At 38.2% G+C, this 21,850-nt stretch overlaps 1 long non-coding RNA gene across 1 annotated transcript in view; it reads right to left on the bottom strand.

Moving 5' to 3' along the window:
• Positions 1 to 21,850, bottom strand: part of LOC130683190 (uncharacterized) — a 91,022-nt gene that overhangs the window by 60,944 nt on the left and 8,228 nt on the right. The window contains exon 2 of the long non-coding RNA XR_008996806.1: positions 19,619 to 19,690. This is a non-coding gene — a long non-coding RNA (uncharacterized LOC130683190). The remainder of the gene's footprint in view (positions 1 to 19,618; positions 19,691 to 21,850) is intronic.

Below are 21,850 nucleotides of genomic sequence, written 5' to 3'. Positions count from 1 at the left end.
GGATATTACTTTTTCTTGGCACTCTCTTATCTATACTTGACTAGAGTTCCTGAACTTTCTTAACTGCAGAATCTAAATCTCCAAACTGCTTATTCATTCTCCCAGATTCTTTGTTTTTAATATTGTTTTTTTTTTAAATTTTACCATGAACCTATATTTCCTGCTCTGAATTGAAAGCAATACATTCTTCTCTTTATGTAATTTTATTTGGGTTCATACCCTTAACTGTTCTTTATACCTTATTTTATAGCATTCTTGTCACATTTTTGTGTTTCCTCTTATCACATATCAGTGTTCACTGTATTCAGAATATACTGACTCTCTAAAAAGGAGTCGTTTGAAAAGCAGGAGCGAATCTACTGTTTCTCTCTTGTAAAGCTCTGAAGACTCTATTGAGGCTCGCATTACTGAGAGCTATTTTAGATTCCCTGAGGATTTTATTTAACCTCATATCATTTATTATGCTTGTCCCCAAGCAGGAAGCCATATAGGAGCACTTATATGGAACAGCTGAAATGTTTATTGTAGCAAGACGGGATGACATTCTTTACTCATGGATGGTGTATCTTGGCAATGAGTGTTTTATTTCTTTCTCTTTGCATTTTTCTTCACTGTCAATATACTTAGTACCAAATGTAGACCTTAGGCTGGAATATAGTAAGTTCATATCATATCTCTTATTTGGGGTCAGGGCTCTTTATAGCTTAAAAGGAAAGTAATATATAGCATTTCTCATCAAATTAAAGCATCTTTTTAGCACTGCTATTAAGCTGAACATTTGCTCATCCGTTCATTCAATAAACATGTAGTTTTCCTAGTATGTGAAGGGCTCTACCATAGGCATGGTGATGTAGAGAGATTTAGGATATTGTTCTTGTTTTTAAGAATCTTCATAGTCATGCCCAAGTACAGTGCAATGCAATGGGATCCCCAAATGGTCTATATAAGTTGTCACAAGAGCGTATCTCTGTCCACATATTTTTGCAAAACGCTTCAGAATATTCTCAACTCACAGGTTCAACTAGGAATTGCCCTGTGGAGCCTCCAGTTTGAAGATGATTTATGATCTTTTAAATTCTTTATTTCAAAGCTCAGCTAAAGCCAGACAGATGTGAGGGTTTGGAGATTGGTCTGTGGGACTGGATGCCTGTTAGACAGTAGATGTCCTTATTCCTGCTCATGCCTGCGGCCATAACAGTTCCCAGCCTTGTGTTGACATTGGCTAGAGTTTTGTGTCTGTGGCAGTTGGGCAGACCCCAAGTTGGTTAGGCTTACTTTCAGAGTTTGGGATGATCACAAAGGTGAAGATCTGTCCCTGCAGAAGCCATTAGGGAAGCAGCTAGAAATGCCTGCTTTACCCCCCTGCCAAGTCCACAATTCCCATTTCTCTTGCCACCATTTAGTTAGGGTGACCACTCCCCCTGCACTTGGCATCCTTGTTAAGTTCCGCTGGCCAATAACTAAATTTTATTGAGGGTCTTCTAGGATGTGGGTTGAGTTTTTTTAAATGTGCTGACTTATGGGTTGGGGTAACCTTTTGTGTTTCAAAGAAAAGCAGCAAAAAAAGAAAAATGGAGTTTTCTTTGAGACAAATGTTTCTGGAGCTTTTAAAAAATGAAGCCCTCTAACTACAGGCAGGCAGAACCATCATTGCTGGCCTCTTCGTCCAAAAGGCTAAAGTTTAACTAAATACATCATTTCACTTTGCTGGGTGATAAGAATAATCAAATTTGATTTCATCTTCAAATTGAGTATAGAAGATCTCTAAAGAAAACTCTACCCCTACCTCCTCCCCTGCTGGTCATTTCACTTCCATTTTTAATTCCAGTGCCAGATAGAGGTTAGTGAGGGACAGTATCATCAGTGAATGGTCTGATCCCATAGAATCACTTAAATTCCAGAGAAAACCAAACAGAAAATATTTGCTCATTTATTTTGGTCAGTAGAGCTATGCTTTGACTCACCTGGCTTTACTCTTCTTGCCATTAGGGATTATGCCTGGAATGTTTGGGAGATTCCGGGGTTCAAACTGAGATACTTTTACTGACATCTTCTCACATGGCCTCAAAAGATATATATTTCGATGTGTACACAGGTTATAAAGATTGTAAATTTCATTATATAAGGAGAGATTCAACATTACACCAAGCATGGGTTTTCCTGTGAGCCAAGGGAATCTTCTGGTTATCAAATCCTTTCACGGAAGGTCTGTCATGGATGCACCACAGTAGCTAATCTAGATTTAGTATGGACAGACTACATATCTCTGTAATGGAATCATTTTTTTTTAATTGTTACTATCTACCATTTGGGAAATCCTGTTACTTGTTTAATGGGATTTATCTCACCCCAGGATTCATCTCCATTGTCCTAGCAATATACAGACTGAACCATGTGAAATGGCCAATATTCAGCAAGTGCTGAACTGGGAAAATGGTCACACAGAACAGTTCTGCATGGCCACTGAGGACTCCACATCCTCCTGGATGGTTGAGATGACAGTGGCCTCTCCTAGCCTGCACCTTTCCAAGGTGTCGCCATCATTGAGAGTTGCAGACATTTGCGTGCTCATTGGTTTATGTCCAGCCCCCAGCTTTTGGGACTCTCTCTCTGTCTCACACGCATACATATTTCGAGAGCAACTGTTAATTCAGTAATAGAGAGCAAGAGATATCACCCCATAACTTGAAAGGCAGCTTTTTTTCATAAAGAAGTTAGTACCTAACATATTTGTGTAGAGCTGTCCTAGTTCCTTATATTCATTTCCTTGCTTTCATAGCCATTCCCTTGGCTACACAAAGGCCCAGCCAAAATGTATGAGCTGATGGATCTGAAGGGAACTGTTCATTATTTTAGACAGGGCCCATCTACCACTCTGATTCCTGTGTGGTGGTGAGGATGAAACCGACTATGGGGATGCCTTCATTACTTCAGTGTGAGTAACTGCTGTTAGCAGTTGCAGTTCAGCAAAGAATTGGTCCAACATAGCAATACATTTTCCCTCCCCATTTATTTCATCAGTTCTTTCTGTAGTGTGAGCAAGGAGGCTGATGTTTTAACTTTTTTTTTTTTTTTTTGTCACTGATAAGAGCATATGGCCACATGTGGAGGGCCATTTAGGTACTGAGTGAAGACAAGTCCCTAAGTCTCCTTGACTGTATAGCAATGTAAGGGCACTTCATCTTAATCGGGAAGGACCATCTGACACAGTACTGAGTTTTTCTGTACACATCCCATCTTTTCACATAACAGAAGCAGCATAGCAAAGTAGAAAACAACTAGACTTGGCATCATAAATTTTCTTTGGGTTCTGATCCTTCTAATTGCTAGTGGCAAAAAGTGAATGATGATTTGCCTCAGTTACTTGACTCATTATGAGGATTAAATGAGAGAATAATAATGTCTAAAATCTGTTGGGCGTCTCCTACTTGTATATTTTGACTCACTGAATCCTCACTCAACCTTATGGAATAGGTACTCTTATTACCTCCATTTAATGGGTGAGTAATATGGGGCACAGAGAGTGAATGACTCACCCAGAATCACACAGCTGAAGGTGAGGGGACCAGGCTTTGACTCTGTATGTCTAGCATTAAAGTCCGGAATTTCACTTCTCGATTTTGAGTGAATATAGAGTGTATACCACATGCCATACAACAGATATTAACTTGAGGTTATATATTATATTAACTTGTATATATATATATTATATATATATATAACATATATTTATTAACTTGAGGTCATATATATATATAGAGAGAGAGAGAGAGAGACTCTAGCTTAACTGCTAATAAGAAGAAACTGAACAAAACAAGAAGCAGCTCACCTTCCAGCTTCCCTTAGTTGTCATCTTCCTTGACAAACCACCTGACTTCTTAAAATAATTTTCTCTATCAATTTGAAAAACTGGTGTGCTTTCAAAGGTAGTTCTAGGTCAGGGTTTGAACTTCTAACTCTCAAGTTCATGTCTGAACTGTTATGACTCAGGTAAAGAGTGCTTTCAACACTACCCTTCCTGCCTTTGGTGCTCATTTCTCAGGTGTTCCTAGTGTCCCTTAACCAGTGGCCCTGGACAGTCTGGCTCCCCCAAGGTCCTTTGCATCCTCTTCCCTTTGAAGTCACATTTTCTTGGGAACTGGTCTTGTCATTCATTCTCTCCAACTCTGATGGCTTGCCTACTTGTTTGCTTGCATTGTTTCAAGGCTACATACTTAGGTTCCTAAGTCAGAGAGTCTAAAATGTGGTGGCAGAATTTATGCACTTCCAAGCAACTCCTGTGAGCTTGTGAGAAGGCTTGTGAGTAGTGGAAAGAACACAAGCTTTGGAGGCAAAGTTAGGTTCAGGTTCTGTCTCTGCCACTTCCTAGCTCCAAGCCCTGAGGCTGACCATTTAATTTCACTGACTTTCAATTTCCTTATCGGTAAACAGCGAATCATAAGAATAGTGGTGAAGGGGATTAAGACGTACAAACTTCTGGTTATATAATAAGTCATGGGGATGGAAAGTACAGCATAGGGAATATAGTCAATAATATTGTAATAACTTGGTATGGTGACAGATGGTAACTACATTTATTGTGGTATTTCATAATATATATATAACTGTCAAGTCCCTGTTTTATACCTAAAGCTAATGTAATATTCTATGTTGCCTATACTTGAATTAAAAATAAAGAAATAACAGTGGCTCAAGTATACTGAGTATTTGTCAGGAGGTAGGAACTGGCCTATGCATGTAGGTTATTTCATTTTTTCATCACAATATCCTATGCTATTATAGGTCTAATAAACTGTATTTTTGAATAAACTCAAGATCAAGCCTGAACTTTTGAGAGGCTAAACATATTAAAGTCTGACAGCCTTTAAACCTTGGAGCTAGAATTCAAACGTAGGTCTATCTGACTGAGAGGTTACATTCTTATCTTTTACTGAATACTTTATTGCCCCCTTTATGTTATATGTACTAATAAGTTCTTACCATACTTGTAAAATTTAAATGAAATAATGTATATAATGGATCTAGCATAAAGCTAAGTACATTGTTCTTGAGAAATATTACTTGCCTTTCCTCTGCCCCCTTTCCTGAGGCCCTCCAGTGATGGGAAAATCAGCTTTGGCAGGGAAGATAAGGGAGCTATTTTTGGGTGGGTGAGTGGGGCTGGAGGAGAGGAGAACTGGGATCTTTTCTGCATCTCAAATCAAACCAGGCTGGTAGCTTTCAACTCTGTCTACACATAGGCCTGGCTGACTGGCCTTGTTGGTTATGTCTGTTTTTAGAATCTCATGTCCCTTTTTGAACCTTGTAACCTGAGAAAGAGTGAACAACTGGAGGAAAAATGAAGAAGATTAATGGATTAAAATATATTTGCAAAAAATTCCTTTAGGAATTGGGCTACTTAGCTTACTGAAGAGAAGGCTGGGGGATTCTTTGACTATGTAAAGGATTATATTATTGATAGTGGCAACATGTATTTCTCTAAAGGTGAAAGGTTGGACATGATTAACATCTAAGTCCTTCGAAAATCTAGAATTTCACATCTATGAAAGTAGAGAGTGGAGAGTTAAGATTAGAAGAGAAATTTCAGAACCACAAGGACTTAAGGACAGTGAAAACCTCATACTGAGTTTCCTTGTTCTTCGGGTATTTCAGGCATTATAGGTCTTTTCTTCTTGTGATTGCAGCTCAGCTATTCAGGTGGAAAACAGTCATCTATATTGTGTGTTCCATAATTGAGCTGTTTGAATCCTTCATTGATGTAATAAATTCCATGATTGTTTTTCAGATCAAGCCATACATTTTCCTTTTTAAAATATGAATATCTATTTTGTATTCTGTGTAAAATGGTCACACAGAAATGAACCATTGTAGTCTTTTACACCTTAGCATCCATTAGTTTAACGGCTCTATTCAGCTGAATAAGCACAGGTTTTAGAGAAAATGAAACAGAAGTATTGTTCCAATAGCATTACTTTGGGAAGACTGGAGGAATTAGTATAATAAAGACAACTTGGGCAACTAAGTGGCATCACAAGAACAATGGTACCACTCAGGAGAGAAGATAAAAGGAGCTGAGGGGAAGACAGGGGAATACAAAATGGCAGTGATGTTTTCCTTTAGTTTATCAATCATTTAACCAGCTGTTTGGTAACTTTGTACCAAACACTGAGGCAGATGCTAGAAGCACAAAGGTTGGTAAGACATGGTTCCACACTTGACAAGTATATTAATTAGAGTAGCTAATTGGCTGTTGCAACAAAGAGACTAAATTTATAAATTTATATATATATATAAACACACACATACACATACATACATACATACATAAATATAAAACTGTTCAAATGCAAAAGTGTATTTCTTGCTTTTGTAACGGTCTTAGGTGGATGCTCCTAGTTAGTGAACAGCTTCTCCAGGTGCTCCTTGAGGGACCATGTCTCCTTCAAACTTGTGTCTCCACCATCTACTGTGGCACCATCTTCAATGACATTCAGCTAGTTGAAGGGGGATGGGAGGACTTCCCTTTTCCTAAAAGTGACCCACCTCACCATGGCTCATGTTCCATGGTGACAGCCAGTTACATGGCCACAGCTAACTGCAGGTGTGGCTAGGAAATGAATCATGCATGTTTGATTATGAAGAAATGGCAACAGAGTTTTGGTGAACAGCTAGCATTCTCTGCTATGCAAATGTAGAATGAACGTGAGGAAAGGAGTTACCAGTGCTCACATGAAGTTCCCTCTTTCTACCATGCCTGTTCTACTTTCATAAAAAACCCATAATCCCTGTGCAAGGGCATTGTAATATTTCACTTCCCTGCAGATTTATATATTATCCCTTCCTAACCATCACTCTTCCTTTCTGCCCTCCTCTACCCACCTTGCTTGCATCCCTATGGCTTGGGCCTATTCTCTACCCTCCATATCCTCTAGGCCAAGAGTCAGCAAAATGTGGGTCCCTAAAGCCAAACCCAGCTTGCCACCTACTTTAGTATACCTCAAAATCTAAGAATTGTTTTTATATTTTTCACAGTTTGAAAAAAATTCCAAAGGGTAGTAAGATTTCATAACATGTTCAAAGTTGCATGAAATTTGAATTTTAGTGTCCATAAATAAAGTTTTATTGGAACACAGCTGTGTTCCTTTGCTTATGTAGTGTCTATGGCTCCTTCTGCCGGTAGCCACAGAGTAAAATAGTTATAAGCCATAAAACCTAAAATATATACTGTCTGGCCATTACAGATAAAGTTTGCAGCCCACTCATCCAGGTCATGAGACAGTGGCGCGTCTCTGTTGCGGACAAAGCTATAATAAATAAGGTGTAAAGGTGGTAGAAGAGGAGACGAGAAAAGTTGAGATCAGCCTCTAGATCCCTGATATCAATAATTAAGAGACAGAAAAGAGTAGGAGATGATCAAAGTTATATGAAGAGACTTGTATTATGTCCAAGGCAGGACAGGAAAAGAGATCAAGAAAAGGAAAAATAAAGGGGGGTTCCAGAAGAAGTTTAGAGGGTGGGACCCAGAAGCTGGAGCCCATTCCTAGTATGTCATCTATGTATTTCTAATCCTTTTTTACTATATATTTGTGTACATGCTTAATCTCCCCAGACTGCATTGTTGTATCTTTTGCAATATCTAGAACAGTGTCTTCTGCTCAATGGCTACTCAGAAAATACTGAGGGGCTGAATGAATGAAAGAAAGGAATCTGGGCTGCTGCTTATTTGTAGGGCACCTTGGTGAAAATTTGGCATATGCCTCGGCATGCACTTGATCAGGATGTACCCATCTCTTGCCCTCCAGTCTAGCACCCTTGCACAGTGACCCTGAGTAGAGTAATGTGTACATTTCTGTTGGGCAAGACCTAGAGCACATGTGCAACTTAGCATGATCCTTGATTATGTTCTCTTATATACAGGATAGCTATCTGGCCTCCTAAAATAGTCCAGAGTAGAACAAGGTGAATTAACTGTCAGGCTTTTTTTTTTTTTCGTCCAGCCGTGCAATTTGCTTGGTACAAATATAATTCCTCGGATATTCAGAAGCTGATCAATTTACAGTTTAAAGGATGACCAAACACTCCTTCAGAGGGAATGGTTATATGCCATAAAAATACTTCATGCCAGATACTGGAGTAGTATAGAAATTGGAGCCTACATAAACACCTTGGTGCTATTCCATTTGGATACATGCTGTAAAAAATAACTTAGAATAGTTCTGAGAAAGTGTCAATAAATCATCCATTTAGCCTGACACTGCAATATACTAATTTATTTCTTTTGTAAGCATAAGTGCTCTTCAAAGCCAGGCAACTTTAAAGCCCTAATTTTAAATTTATCCTTGTGTAGTCCTAAAGGATGACTAAAAACTAGCTCTAAAAAAGATTAGGGCAGGGGGCTCAACTTTGCTAGACTAAAATAATTGACATGTCATTGATTCCCATGTAGTATCCTTGAACTTAACAGGATTTTGAATCAAAAGGCTTATGCAGTTTCTTTCAACATGTTTCTTCCCATATATATCCCACCCGTTTGAGTCATTTTGTCTTCTCTCCCCTCATTTTCTTTTCCTCTTCTTCTCTATTAACTTGTCCTCTTTTTTGTTTGAACCCCTGTTATTCTAATTAGCTAGTTAGTCGTCTCTGGATGCATTGCTAAGCCATGTGACAGTGACCCCAGAATGAAGAGGTTGGTGATCAGCTCACTATAAGATTGTGCTGGGGAGGGGAAAGGGTTCCCTGGGGTGGAGGAAACTTGGAACACACTGGTTTAGAAGGTTTCGTCACTCAAGGCCTTCAATGTACTGAAGACCACCCTGCTGCTTGTGGGCTGTGGGCACACGTGCAGTGTGTGTTCAGTGTCAAGCTTCAGAACCTCTTTTGGTGGAAACGGCAATGTCCTGGAGAGCTGACTTCATGAGACTGTGCTCCGCGTGACAGTCCCCTTTTCAGAGCCAGGAGAAAACAATGTGTAAAGACAAAACTCCAGCTGGGACAAAATTAATGCTCATTTATTCACAAAATTGCAATAAGAGAACCCATCTCTAGTCACTTTTATTTCAGCAGGTGTACAAAGGTGTTAAGAAGGTATGTGTTTTTTTTTAAATTAAGGAATCATTGATATACACTTTTATGAGGGTTTCACAAGAAAAACAATGTGGTTATTGCATTCACCCTTATTACCAAGTCCCCCCCATACCCCATTGCAGTCACTGTCCATCAGTGTAGTAAGATGCCATAGTCCCTATTTGCCTTTTCTGAGCTACACTGTCTAAGAAGGTATGTTTTATAGAAATTGGAGAAAAGAAAAAGAAATGCTGAGACAGTCTTTGATTGGCAAGCATTCTATCAGGGCAAGATTTGGGGAGTGGGGAAGACTAATTGCCCTTCCTTTGGCCTCCCCTGATTGGCTACAAGGGGCAACTGAGCAGTGTGAGGACATTTCAAAAAAGGAAAAACAAGTGGGGAGTCACTAGGGAACTTTACCATCAAACTGTCATACTATTCCTTAATTGAGACAGATATGGGACAATGGATCAGAATATTTGACACTGGATTAAAGTGAAAGGAACATTTCTATGTACCAGGCACTGTGCTAAGTCCTTACATTAACTTCCCATATGTTATTTTACTTCATTTAAGTATGCCAAATTTTGAGGGAGGCATTATCATTTCCACTTTATACATGAGGAAAAAGTTAAGTAACTACATTTGTGGCAAGGAAATCATGGAATACAATCTCTAATTGCTTTGGTCTGCAATATCTTCCTAATATACCAACTTTGTCTCCTACTGAATCCTGGAGTTGACATTATTATATCTTCCACAATTCAGAAAAACAGTAAACGCCAAAGGAAGGCCAAATTCTGGTCATGATGAAATGTTGAATTAAGAATTATAACAGCTGAGATACTCATCTGGTTTTTTGCCCCAATGAAGCCTCTTTTCAGAATGAGGTTTGTGTGTGCTTTTGTTCTAATGACATTGGCTGTTACAGTATTTGGTCTAAATTGTTCCTCAGGCCTTTCAAGGTTCTCAATAAATAATTCAGTGGTGGACTAAGGTAGAGTTTAGAATAAGGAAAAGGAAGTTGTTCAGGGTCTGGCTTTCAAGGTTCTTAATGGTTGAATTTAACCCAACTTTTATAAACTAGTTTACATCTTCCCCTCTCTTCCACAGCTCATGTCCTCTCTTCAAAAAGACATCTACTTTTACCTTACTGAAAATCTATCCTTGTTTCTATTCTGTTCTTAACCCTTTCTGTCCCACCTTTCTTTCTGTATAGTTTTTTCCATCATTCGGACCCAGCTCAAGCCTTTAAGAAGGCAATGTGCAGTAGCAGACAGAATGAGGAAAACTCTCCTTTTATAGAGTTGCAGTGTATTTTCAGTTATGGAAGATTCCATATATACATATATGTGTGTGTGTGTATGTGTAGAGTGAATAATATAATTGTCATCACAGTTGTCAACCAGCTTTAGCATCAGTAAACATTTTGCAAATCTTGATTCACCTGTTTGCTCCTACCCACTCTCTCCCTCACTCTGCTAGAACAGTGTTGCATAGAAGTAGTTGGAGGAGATAGTCTTTGTTTTTTCTCAATCTCAGAAGGAAATTGTTCAATATTTTATCATTAAGTATTTTATCATTAAGTAGATTAGTGATAAGTTTTTGTTAATGCTGTTTTTCCAGTTAAGAAAGATTCCTTCTATTTTCAGATTTCTGAGTTTTTAATCTTAATGGGTGTTGAATTTTGTCAAATGCTTTTTGTACATCTATTGAATGATCATAATAGTCTTTTTCTATAGTCTGTTAATATTGTGTATTTTATTTTGGTAGTGTAAACTAATATTGCATTCCTGGGACAAACTCTACATGGGCATAATGTATTGCCTTTTAATACATTGCTGGGGTTGATGTACTATTTTGTTAATGATTTTTGTGTATGTGCCATTCTATTCATCTTTAGTTCCATCCTCTTGTGATTTAGTATCAGGGTAATGTTATGAGAAATAAAATGGGGTAGGAAGTGTTCCCCAAAACTTGTTTTTTTGAAAGAATTTGTGTAAGATAGGTATTATTTTTTTCCTTGAATCTTTTATATAATTTACCCACAAAGCCATGATGACTTGGAATTTTCTATGTAAGAATGTTCTAAAAAATTATTACAAGTTCAGGTTCTCTATTACATGTAAGTATATTCACAGACAAATAGATATAAGGCTATTCACATGTACATATTTTTCCTATTTATTGTCATTTTTAGAATGTGATTTTCAAGCAAATCACTTTATTTCATCTAAGGTGTCAAGGCATAAAGTCATTTTCCTTTGCTCACCAAGCTAGTAGGTGGCAGATGAGCAAAGCAACCCATCTTTTGAGCTCATGTCCAATGCTTTGTTTACTATTTCATCATATGACACGAGTGATGAATTAATTGGCAAATATCTTTTGATCTCTTTCCATGTACCAAGATTTTTCTATGCCATGGAAATGAAGATGATTCAGATGACAGCTTTGGCTTTAAGGATCACATAGTCTGGCAGAGGAGATAAGCTTACACCTATGATATTTCCTTGATATAAAATATAAATGATATAAATACTGATACAAAGTGGTAAGGGCTACCATAAGTTGAATATCCCAGAAGAAGAAGTGATTGATTAACTCTGGAAGTGGAGGGATCAGAGATAGTTTTAGATAGAGGGGAATATTTACATTGGGCTTTAAAGGAACTACTGGAATATCTCAGGTAAAAAAATACTTCTAATTAGTGAAAATCTGAATGTGTAAAGGAACCAAGGTGTGAAAGGGTGAGCTGTGCTTAAGGAAGGACAAATCTGGGCTAGTGGAGGTATTCTCTGAGAAAGAGAGTTTAAGAGGTAGGTGGAGGTCAACTTTTGAAGAGGTTGGTCTTACTTGCTTGAAGTTAATATTTGGGAAGCCAGTGGGATTCTGAAAGTAGAGAAGAGACATGATCAAGAAGTAGAGGTGGGCTAGAACTGGCAGTATTTCTCAAAAATGAGTTTGGAAACAGCTGCATTGGCATCACCTGGGAATGTTTGTTAAACATGCCGGTTCCTGAATACAAGCCCAGCCCTACTGAACAGAGTCACTGGGAGCAGGCCGGGGAATGTGTACTTTAGGCCTCTCAGATGATTCTTGATGCACTCTGAAAAGAATTGGTGTAAAGCTTTGGTTTTCAAACTATTCTCTGGTCCAGGTTCTCCTAGACCTCCTTTAAGCAAAGCATCTCCTTTTCTGTTTTCCATATTGAGCAGCCACATAAGATTTTGGATTAACAAAGGTTTTCCATAGCTAAAATAGTTGGAAAGCCATGGAACTAGAGGTTGGAGAAACTAGTGTTTTATAAACCATTTGGAAGCTGAGACTGTGATTTTTAAGTGCCTGTGAGGAGTAACTGGAGAAATGGAGAAGACAGAGATGGATTCAAACATCACTTCTAAAGTAAAATGAGCAGAACCTGGAGGGGCTATAGAGAGTGAAGAGGCACAGGGAGTCTACCAGTAACATTGCTGGTTTAAATCCCTAGGACCCACATTTGTGTATATTTTCCACATTTTGACTCTTGTCAACTCGATGATAGGAGAAAACAGCTAAGTATAAACTGTAAAATTCTCATGTATTTCCAAGTTGCCAGTTTATTCACCATAAGCCACTTGCTTAGTGGGTTAATCCTTAAACAGATTCTTTATCATGTAGTATTACCACCTCTCACTATAAGAGACATAGATTTGCTTTAAAAATAAATGTCTCTCTAATCAAGAGAATGGGTAGGCATGAGCTGGAAAATTATGTTGTTCTAATGATTCAGTGCCAAAAATTCTGCTCTTTTCTGGGACAGTGAGCCAAATTTACTGCTCTGTTCTTGAGCAGAAAGAATTCATAACCAAAATAAAATAACAAAAACACTTAAGAGTTCAAAATAAATAAATTAAAAAGCTTAGAAAAGAGACTGTTTTCATGATTTTCAAGTCTTTTCATTTTGTTTTGTTTCTTTGCCTTTTATTTTTGAAAGAAGTTTAACAGTCGGCTGTACAGCGAGTTGGACCCTTATTACTTTGGTCCACTTACTGCTCAGAGGTTCCTAGCAGCACCAATCTGATAAATAAATAGCAATGACTCACACTGGATCATGACAAATAAGCCATCCCTTCAGAAAACTGATAAGCTACCCATCAGCTAATCAGTTTGAACAGGTGAAGGAACACAAAGCAGAGGAGATTCCTCATGCAAAATTAAGTAGGTGGGCTTCTTGCATTAGTGTTACTGAAATCAATGCAGTCAATGGCAAAAACTTCTGAGATCATGAAAATCTCCATGGCATGTGAGAAGAACTAAGAATCTGTTATTATACATCCTTCCATAAATTACCTTTACCAACACTGTTGACTGAATTTATTATCAAAATATGACTGACTGCAAATACCTAGAGGTAGTAATGGGATCACCTTCACTCTATTCTTTCAGATTAATTTAAGTGTACCAAGAATTTGGTCAAAGTACAAGGGCAATCAGGAAATTAAATGTTACCACATCACAGAAGCAGGGTTTGATAAATGCAATCCCTCCAGATTTGCATTCTGAAGGGGAACAAGATAGAACTCTGCTTCTTTTTAGAGGTGTGATCTCAGGAAAAGCTCTTGGTTTGACCTTAGTTTCCTCATCTGTGAAATGGAACTAATGTGCTCTTTGAAGAATAAAGACATTATAAATCATAGAAAATAAAATACATAGCTTTTATAGGTACTATGAATTATTAATGTTTAACTGAAATGTATATGTGAGTGTGCATGTTTATTAATGCCAGGCTCAGAGTAGCTAGATTGGTGACTTAGAAGTTCAACATAAAGGTTTTTGTTCTTGTTCAAGTCTGAAGACAGGTCCAGCTATTTCTAATGAAGTTGTAATTCCCCAGATCTTCAGTTTTTATAGTTTTTTGTTTTTTTCTTCCATGTAATTTATGAAAAGCTAAACTAGAACAATAATGACTGCCAACAATTGTGAGGGTTTACAATCTATAAAGCACTTTCATAGACCTTGTCTTTTTGGATCCTCACACAACACTTTAAGGGGATAATTATATTTCCCAGTTTATAATGTGCATACTGACGCTCAGAGAGGTAATAACTTGTGTAGGATCATATAACGAGTATTGAGTCCAAGGCACTCATATTTTCCCACTGCAGTATAAAATGTATCTCTTCTATGCATGTATTCAGTATATATTCTAGGTGACTGTGAAAGTTATCCTCAAAATAGGGACATGTTTGGTAATGAAAGGAGGTGGTATTAAAAATTTCAACAGGGCCACGGAGAGAAACTAGGACTGTTCTAAGCGAACGGGAACATGGGTCTTTCCCGATGGAATCCAAGTCTCATGAGGCCGGTTGGTCTATTGGGAGGCTCAGGGTCACCTGGTGAGTCTCATGTTTAGAGCGTCCTTAACAGATATTCAAACTGAACTTCAGAGAAAAGGTTTCCGGGAAAGGAACATAAATAAAAAGAAAGAGTATTGACTTTTTGGTCATAGGGCAAAAACGCATGAAATAATTGTTGAATTTCAAGTCATATTCTATCTCATTATATAAGAGATTTTTGTCATTTTCTCTCCCTCAGATTCCCTGCGATGTAATTTGGGTCAACCCTGAAAATGCTCACAAAAGGAAAGAATCATTATATGTTAAGGAGATGATTAAAAAACGTATTCAAAGATTTTTTTTTTTTAATGTAGCAGACGGGATTTCCAGGGCAGCCTGAGCTGTTTAGCCAGCATACAAGCTTCCGAAGAACCTATAGTGATCTTTAAAGGCTAAGGGCTAACCGCATCTGATTGCTGCTGCTTTTTTTTTCTTCCTTTTCGCCTACCTTCATTGATAACTGGCCTAAGAAACATGTAAAATCTTTAATATCATAACAGAATTTATAAAGATAGTGAAGGAGTCTTTCCTTAAAATTGTTTTCAGTGAGGAAAGGAGCGATGAGCTGAAAAGGGATTTCAACCTCCTGGGGATGCGACTAAGGGGTTCGATCCCCCACTTCCTCTCTTTTTCTCCTTTCCTCCCTCCCTTCTCCCATTCTTTCTTCATCCTTCCCTCTCTCTTCTTCCTTTCTTCCTTTCTTGATATGTTTTTCCCTTTTTCTCCTAAAGCTTAGACCTGTACTCCATATTTACTAGGATTTTAATAGCACTTGCTGTTTGATTCCTTTTTTCTTAAATGACTAGTTGACTAACCTTCCAAAAAGTACCCTTCCAGGCCTCAAATTTTATCATCCTTCCTATCAAGATGGGCAGAAGAACGCTGTTCAGCACTTCTGATCTCCTACTGGTGCTGTGAAGCTCCATTACGTGTGTCTGACAATTACTTTGCACCTCATCAAGAAAGATTTTAGGCCCATACCACCTATTGTTATTTCTTGGATATTGGACTAGTCTTCATAAAAATAAAATGGAAATCAATTTATAAAAGGCGTCCCAGATGTTCTAGGCCATGGGGTAGGGAAAAGGGAGGAAACTGTTTCTAAATTTAAAAAGAAACAAAAATGGGAAATAAGTAACTGAGAAAGCTTCGTATCACACTTTATCTGTTTCTTTCCTCTTTTTGTGAGTTTAACAGTACATAAAAGGGATCAAACAGATCATACTTCTAATACAGACAGCGTCTACTTTGGTTTTTGAATCTTAGCTCCACCCCTTCCTACCTGTGTGATGTTGGCAGGTGACTTACGCTCTCAGCAAGATGGGGAGAACAAGAATCCTTCTCTCCTGACATTATTACTGGGGTTAAAATGAGGCCCCCAGAATGGTGGCTGGCCCATGGTAAACACTGGAAACTTGTGGCATTATTTGCCATGAGATGGTTGTTCCTCTGGTGGTGGTCACACAGTTCTTGGTTGTCTTGTCTTACACCCAGGCAGACTGTCAATGCCTGGAGGTATTCTTTTAGAGATTCGCCCAGGGAACCTCAAATACTTATGCCATGTGCTCACCTGTGCCCACAGGCCTGTAACGAGGGGAAAAAAACCCCTCTCACTCCTCAAACGCAAAAGAGGCAACCCTTCAGACTCTCTAAGTCCAAAAAGGACTAAAAAAGCAGTTTTTGACACTGCAAAAGCCAGAGGGTCTAGGTGCTGCCTGGGAGGGAGCACAAAGGTGGAAGGAGAGACAGAAAAAGGCAAAGAGCCACCACAACTCAAAGCACCAGAGCGAATGTGGACGTCCTCAAATTTTCACCAGCGTCCCTGCACCTCGGTTGTTTCATTCACCCAAAGCTTTGAATAAAGACAAGAAAGTAATGGTAGCCCATAGGGCATTTTCAGGACAAAGAAGATTCCTAGGGTTGCAAATTTCCTAAGTAACACCTGGGGAAAAGTTGGTACACATGAATGAATATTCCATTGTTGTTTTGAGGATTTCTTTGTAAGTATCTTGCTTCAAGAATGAAGGGTGATGTCAGTCGGGAAAAAACCCCAGCAAATCCTGAGACTTACTGCTTCAATTAGGCAGAAAGACACGTTAGAGCATGAAAGATTGGGTAATATTTCATACCTGTTGTGCTTCAATGTGAACTATGAGACTAAATGTAGACTACCTTCCTTTAAGCATGAATTCTTACACAATAGCTCAAGGCCTTAAATATTTAATTGCATTTTTTTCTTTAAGAAAATTACTTATAAGGAAATGGTGAAAAATAATCTCCCTGGAAGAAAAAGTTCATACTTCATGAAAAATAAAGCTGGATAAATTGAGTTATGAAGGATCTATTCTAGTAGGAGCAGAAGCTTTGAAGTCCTTTTCCTGTTCAAGAACAAAAACTCTACTTCCCAGACAATAAATTAACAGCACAATAGGCTTTTGGGTATCACAGGAGCCTGTAGTCAATCTAGGCTTCCAGGTCATTCTGGGTTTAAACCTGACTTACTGTCATTCTCCCTTAAAAGGTCTTGGCATGTCTGTTGAGGAGCTTTTAGAAGCTTTAAGAACTTGTTTCTTTTTGTGAGGAAGAATCTTACTTTTTCAGACCACAGCAACTGACTGGTTTGTGGATAAGCTGTGCCTGTGTTCTTCCTAAGAAGTGATTGTTGGAATAGGGACCTGGAAGGCCTCACTCTGTTGACTGGGAGGTGGGATTCTGGCTCTGAGCTATGAGCATGGAATTTGGAATCAATGACTTGGGTACAAACTCAGCTTTGCCAATCCCTTACCAGGATCTTGGGAAAATTATTTCATTCTTTAAATCTCAGCTTCCTGGATTGTAATGAGGATAATACTGCCTAATAGGGTTCCAGTGGGGGTGGGGGAGTGGTTAAAACAGAAAAATGCAAATAGGTACATAGCATAGTAGGAGCACTCAAGGAGAAAGAATGATTATGGTTAATCCTAGATATCTTGGGATGTAAAATATTTGGGAAGATTCTTTTGATCAATAGTTGAACTCAACTACAATCAGAATAGATTTACTCAATTTAAACAAATTATGAGGATCTTCTAATGGCAAGGAGCAAGGGAGGAAGGCACTATAAAGATTTTGGGGGGACAGTGCCCTCAAGTCCTCAAGTAGCTTGATCTAGTTGAGATTAGACATGCACTTAAAACACAACAGTACCAAGCAGAAAGTGGCAAGTCTATGAGAAAATGTAGACAAAGTACTCCTGAAATTCAGGGGATGAAGAGATTATAATCTAACTGAAGGAAGTCAGGGAAGACTTTTCAGATGCGGGCCCTGTGGACATGTCTCTGTAATCTTAATGTTTTGACAACAGAACTCTTATATTGCCTTGAAAATTTCAGGTTGATAAGACTCATATTTTATAAGGCAAAAGTTTTGGACATGTCTTAGAGCATTCAAGTTCAATGTGTTTTCTCTGATTACAGTGACCCAGGACCATAACATTTGTATCAATTTGAAATGAGATTCAGGCTTGGCTTTCCCCAGAGGACAGTTGGCCATTTGCCCAGTGTTCTGTTCAGTAACATACTTTTATAAACTTCCCTAGTTTGGGAACAAGGCAAGGGCAGTTGGAGAAGAACAAGGGAAACAGTGCTGATCTTTTGTCTGTAGACACTACTTTATGGCCTGCTGTCTAGAGAACTTGCTCCTGTTCTCAGGACATGAGGTCCTGCTTTTGGTGACAACAAAGTGAGTTTTGTCTTCTGTTTTCTCCTTTCCTGTTCTAATTCTCTCGCCATCTTCTTCCATGTTATTTGCCATTCTGTCCACTCCTTTGTCCACTCATTCATCTCACATTCACTAAGTTTCTAGTTAGGTATTGTTGGAGGAAAGAAGATGAATAAAACATAATTCCTTGTTCCAGTCACCCTAGCAATAAGGGCCAGGAATAGCTTTCACACAGATATGGAGAGTGGAGTCCCTATAGGAAATGCCTGAAAGGCTGGCTTTTCCTCTATTTCTAAATGTCTCTACACACTGTTAGGTGCTAAATCTGCCTGTGCCTTTGAGTTTATGTGCTGCTTATTCATTTGTCTAGATCTTCCTTAGGAAGCAGTTATGCTTATATCTAAAAGCATTTAAAAATTTTCAGTATAAGAAATGATTCTTCTCTAATTGGGTGAAGTTATAAGCTGAAAGGGAAATGGGGGTAGTATTGGGGAAAACCTGGTTGTGAACATATTCTGAAACAACACAGAAGTAAAATTTGGTTGGGTTGTAGAAGGGAAGAATAAGTTTAGTTTTTCTCTCGGTTCTCTATTTCCAAAGGCTTCTCACCATGGCTAATTTTATAGGTGGACCTCTATTTACATGGTATATTTTGAGAGGATTTGAAGAGTAAAAGAAAGGCTCCAGTCTAAAAATATTTCTCCTTTTGGTTCCTGAAATCTCAAGATAAGCAGTTTAATTGTCTTAATTACTGCCTCCTTTGGTCCTATGTATTTGGAAAATTTCTTCCTCTTAGCAGGATTATGAGAAATCCGCAAATCTTGAGGAAACTCTTTTATAATCACCTTCCTCCATAACTGAGAAAGATGGACAAATCAGAATTCTGCTCTTCATAAATACAATTTATTCCATTCATTTGACTATGCATAACTAGGAAACTAGAGGCTCTTGGGTACATTCTACTTCTTTTGTTCATACCATGATGAAAAGTAAATAGAGAAAGGAACACTTAACTGAAGAATACAGAGCTTAAACATGTTCATCTGAAATATCTGGACAATTGGGGTACCAGTGCATTTTCCGGCCTCTGATTATCAGGATAACTGCCTCATCTGTCTCCTTCACTCTACATGTGGGGAGATGGCACTGGATTCTAACAAGGATTGTTATGGTGTTCAAACCACTAATAGAGAGCTTGTCCAGTTTTGCAAGTTGGATTAGTTGACATGAGGCAGAAAGCTAGAATACATTTGCATTCATTGGTTCGATGGAGTTTCTTGCAGAAGTATGTTGTGCCGCATTATCTCATCACTGCTTTGTAACTGACATATGCCCAATTGCCTTATATACTTTGGAAGCAACTGTCATTTTATCTTGAAGAACAATTAAGTCTTCTGAAGGCTAAATGTTTCCAAGGAAAAAATAAAAAAAACCAGACTACAGTTTAATTTATTGAAAGTTATTTATAATTTAGTACTTACTGTCCTGAAAATGCCTGTCCCCTTGGAAATATGATTCAGATGCCCTGAACTGAAGAAACATTTTCCTTTTTCCTGTGTAAAATATGAAACAAAAGACAACTGAAAAACACTGCATTAAAACAGTTCCTTTGTCCTTTTGACAATGAAAGTTGAAAAGAGACATGCCAGTTTGGCTAGGTGGGTGGTTCTCCTTCTATGCTAACCTTAATCTGACCTCTCAAAAATCACTGAAAGTTATTTGATAGTTCTGGAGATTTAAAAAATATCTGTTGTAAAGCAGTAGTTGAGGTAACTAAGGGGTTTCAGAAATGCCACCTATTAAAACGAGGTTCTGAAAGCCGAAGGATCTGACCAAGAACTTCTGTTCTGTCCAGACCTCAGTGACCACAGGATCTCACACGGTCCAGGGAGAGCCTTTCTCTGGTCAGGCTCCTTGGTCATGTGGTCCATTCTTTCAAGGTCCTCCCCAGGCTGATTTTGCCATCAGCTGTATGTTAGTGGTCTACGTCAGTGTTTGCATGATAGGTATCAAGTGAACTTAAAACATGTTGCCCATGGGAATGAATAGCTCTGACATTTTTTGGGTTTAGGAATTCTAGAACATTCCTCATCAGAATGTCCTAATTTTTTCAGAGTGCAGCAAAAAGGGAGGTTTGATTACAACAACAAAAAATTAGGTACTGTGTTCTGTGTTTCCTTTTCTTTCTTCTTTCAGAGTTCGTTTTTAATTTCCTAGGACTATCTGAGAAAAGTCAGGCTAGTTACTAGGAAAACTGCTTTCTGATCTGTTTTTGCCAGTCAGACAATTCAGTCCAACAGCTTTGAGAATGAAAAAATGAACCATGTACCTTTGTCTTTGGTTAACATCTCTCTGTTAAATGAAATTTGATATTTTACCTCTAATTCTACTAAAATGATACTATCTAAAACTATTATGTGGTAAAAGTCATTGTTTTTTTGTGCTGCTATAAAATAGCTTTGTCAAGTTTGGCTGTAGAAAAACCAAAAAGAATAAGCAAAAGGATTCTTGTTTTAATGATACGTCCTGCTAAGTAGCACATACGGAACCTGTAGTGATAGTCTCATGATGTCTAAAGAGACATATCTTCCTTCATTCAACTGTCACAAGATTTAAAAATAAAAATCACTCCACAATCTTCCTGTGAAATAGAGTTACTGTAACCTGTAGTTTTGAGCACATTGCACACCTTTTGTTATTTGGCTTGGTGTGAATCATGCTTACAGAATGTTTGGCAGGGCACTGAATTTAGTTCCCAAATGAGTGTTCAACTTAGATTAATTAAGACTGTTATTTCACGGAGTATAAATACAACTGCTTATTAAAACATATTTATTGAAGATAAACAATTATGTAATAGAAACCAGCTACAGAATATAATAATATGACTAATGAAAAAGGCGATTGATTACAAATGACATAATTACTGAGGGTTAAAAGCTCTGCTATTCATATGATCTGTTATTCCTTGAGTAGGTTTTAATAAGCATTTTGATCATTATTTAACATGCAATAACTGACTTACTTCATTGAAACAAAGAGTTTCTTTCCAACTTGGTACACGTGGCTTTAACAGTGCTTATGGGAGGCAAATAGCTTTACCCTGGGGATTGAGGAAAGACATTGACAAGGAATGTTAATTAAGTGTTACCAATTGTATTTTATGTTAAGAAATGGAAAGAAAAAAACCCAAGGTTTTTTATTAGGACCTTTTGCCAATTCTCTCCAATGAGCCCTGCACTTCACAGAGGCACCTCAGTTTGCAGAGAGAACCGTGGTCTACCATTTGAATTTTTTGTGACTTGCTCTCTCCTAAGGAATTCCCTAAGAAATCATTTCATTACCATTGTCACTCCTGAGGGGGTTTACCAGGGATTAGTAGCTTTGTTTGGATTCTGACATTAAAATGAATATTTCCCTCAATTTCTCTGTACTTCCTTAGTTTCCACAGTAATGTGATATGCACAGTGGCATTGAGAATGGGGGGAGATTTAGAGACACAATCACTTATTCATGACCTCAGCTTTAGGCCATGGTAGTTAAGGGGATACATTATGAAGTTAGGATACTAATACCGTGCATAGAACTAGGCTCTTTCCACGGGTTGGCCAGGGCCCAGAGGTGGGAGCTAGAGTGGGAAAGGGCAAATGTGCTGAAGACAGCTTTCTTTTCTATTTGGTGCATCAGAACCCGCTATCAATAAGTATTTTTCA

This window comes from Manis pentadactyla, chromosome 3, assembly GCF_030020395.1.
Source record: "Manis pentadactyla isolate mManPen7 chromosome 3, mManPen7.hap1, whole genome shotgun sequence".
Taxonomy (NCBI): Eukaryota; Metazoa; Chordata; class Mammalia; order Pholidota; family Manidae; genus Manis; species Manis pentadactyla.
Note: the sequence above shows the minus strand (reverse complement) of the source record. Positions and strands in the feature narration are given on the sequence as shown.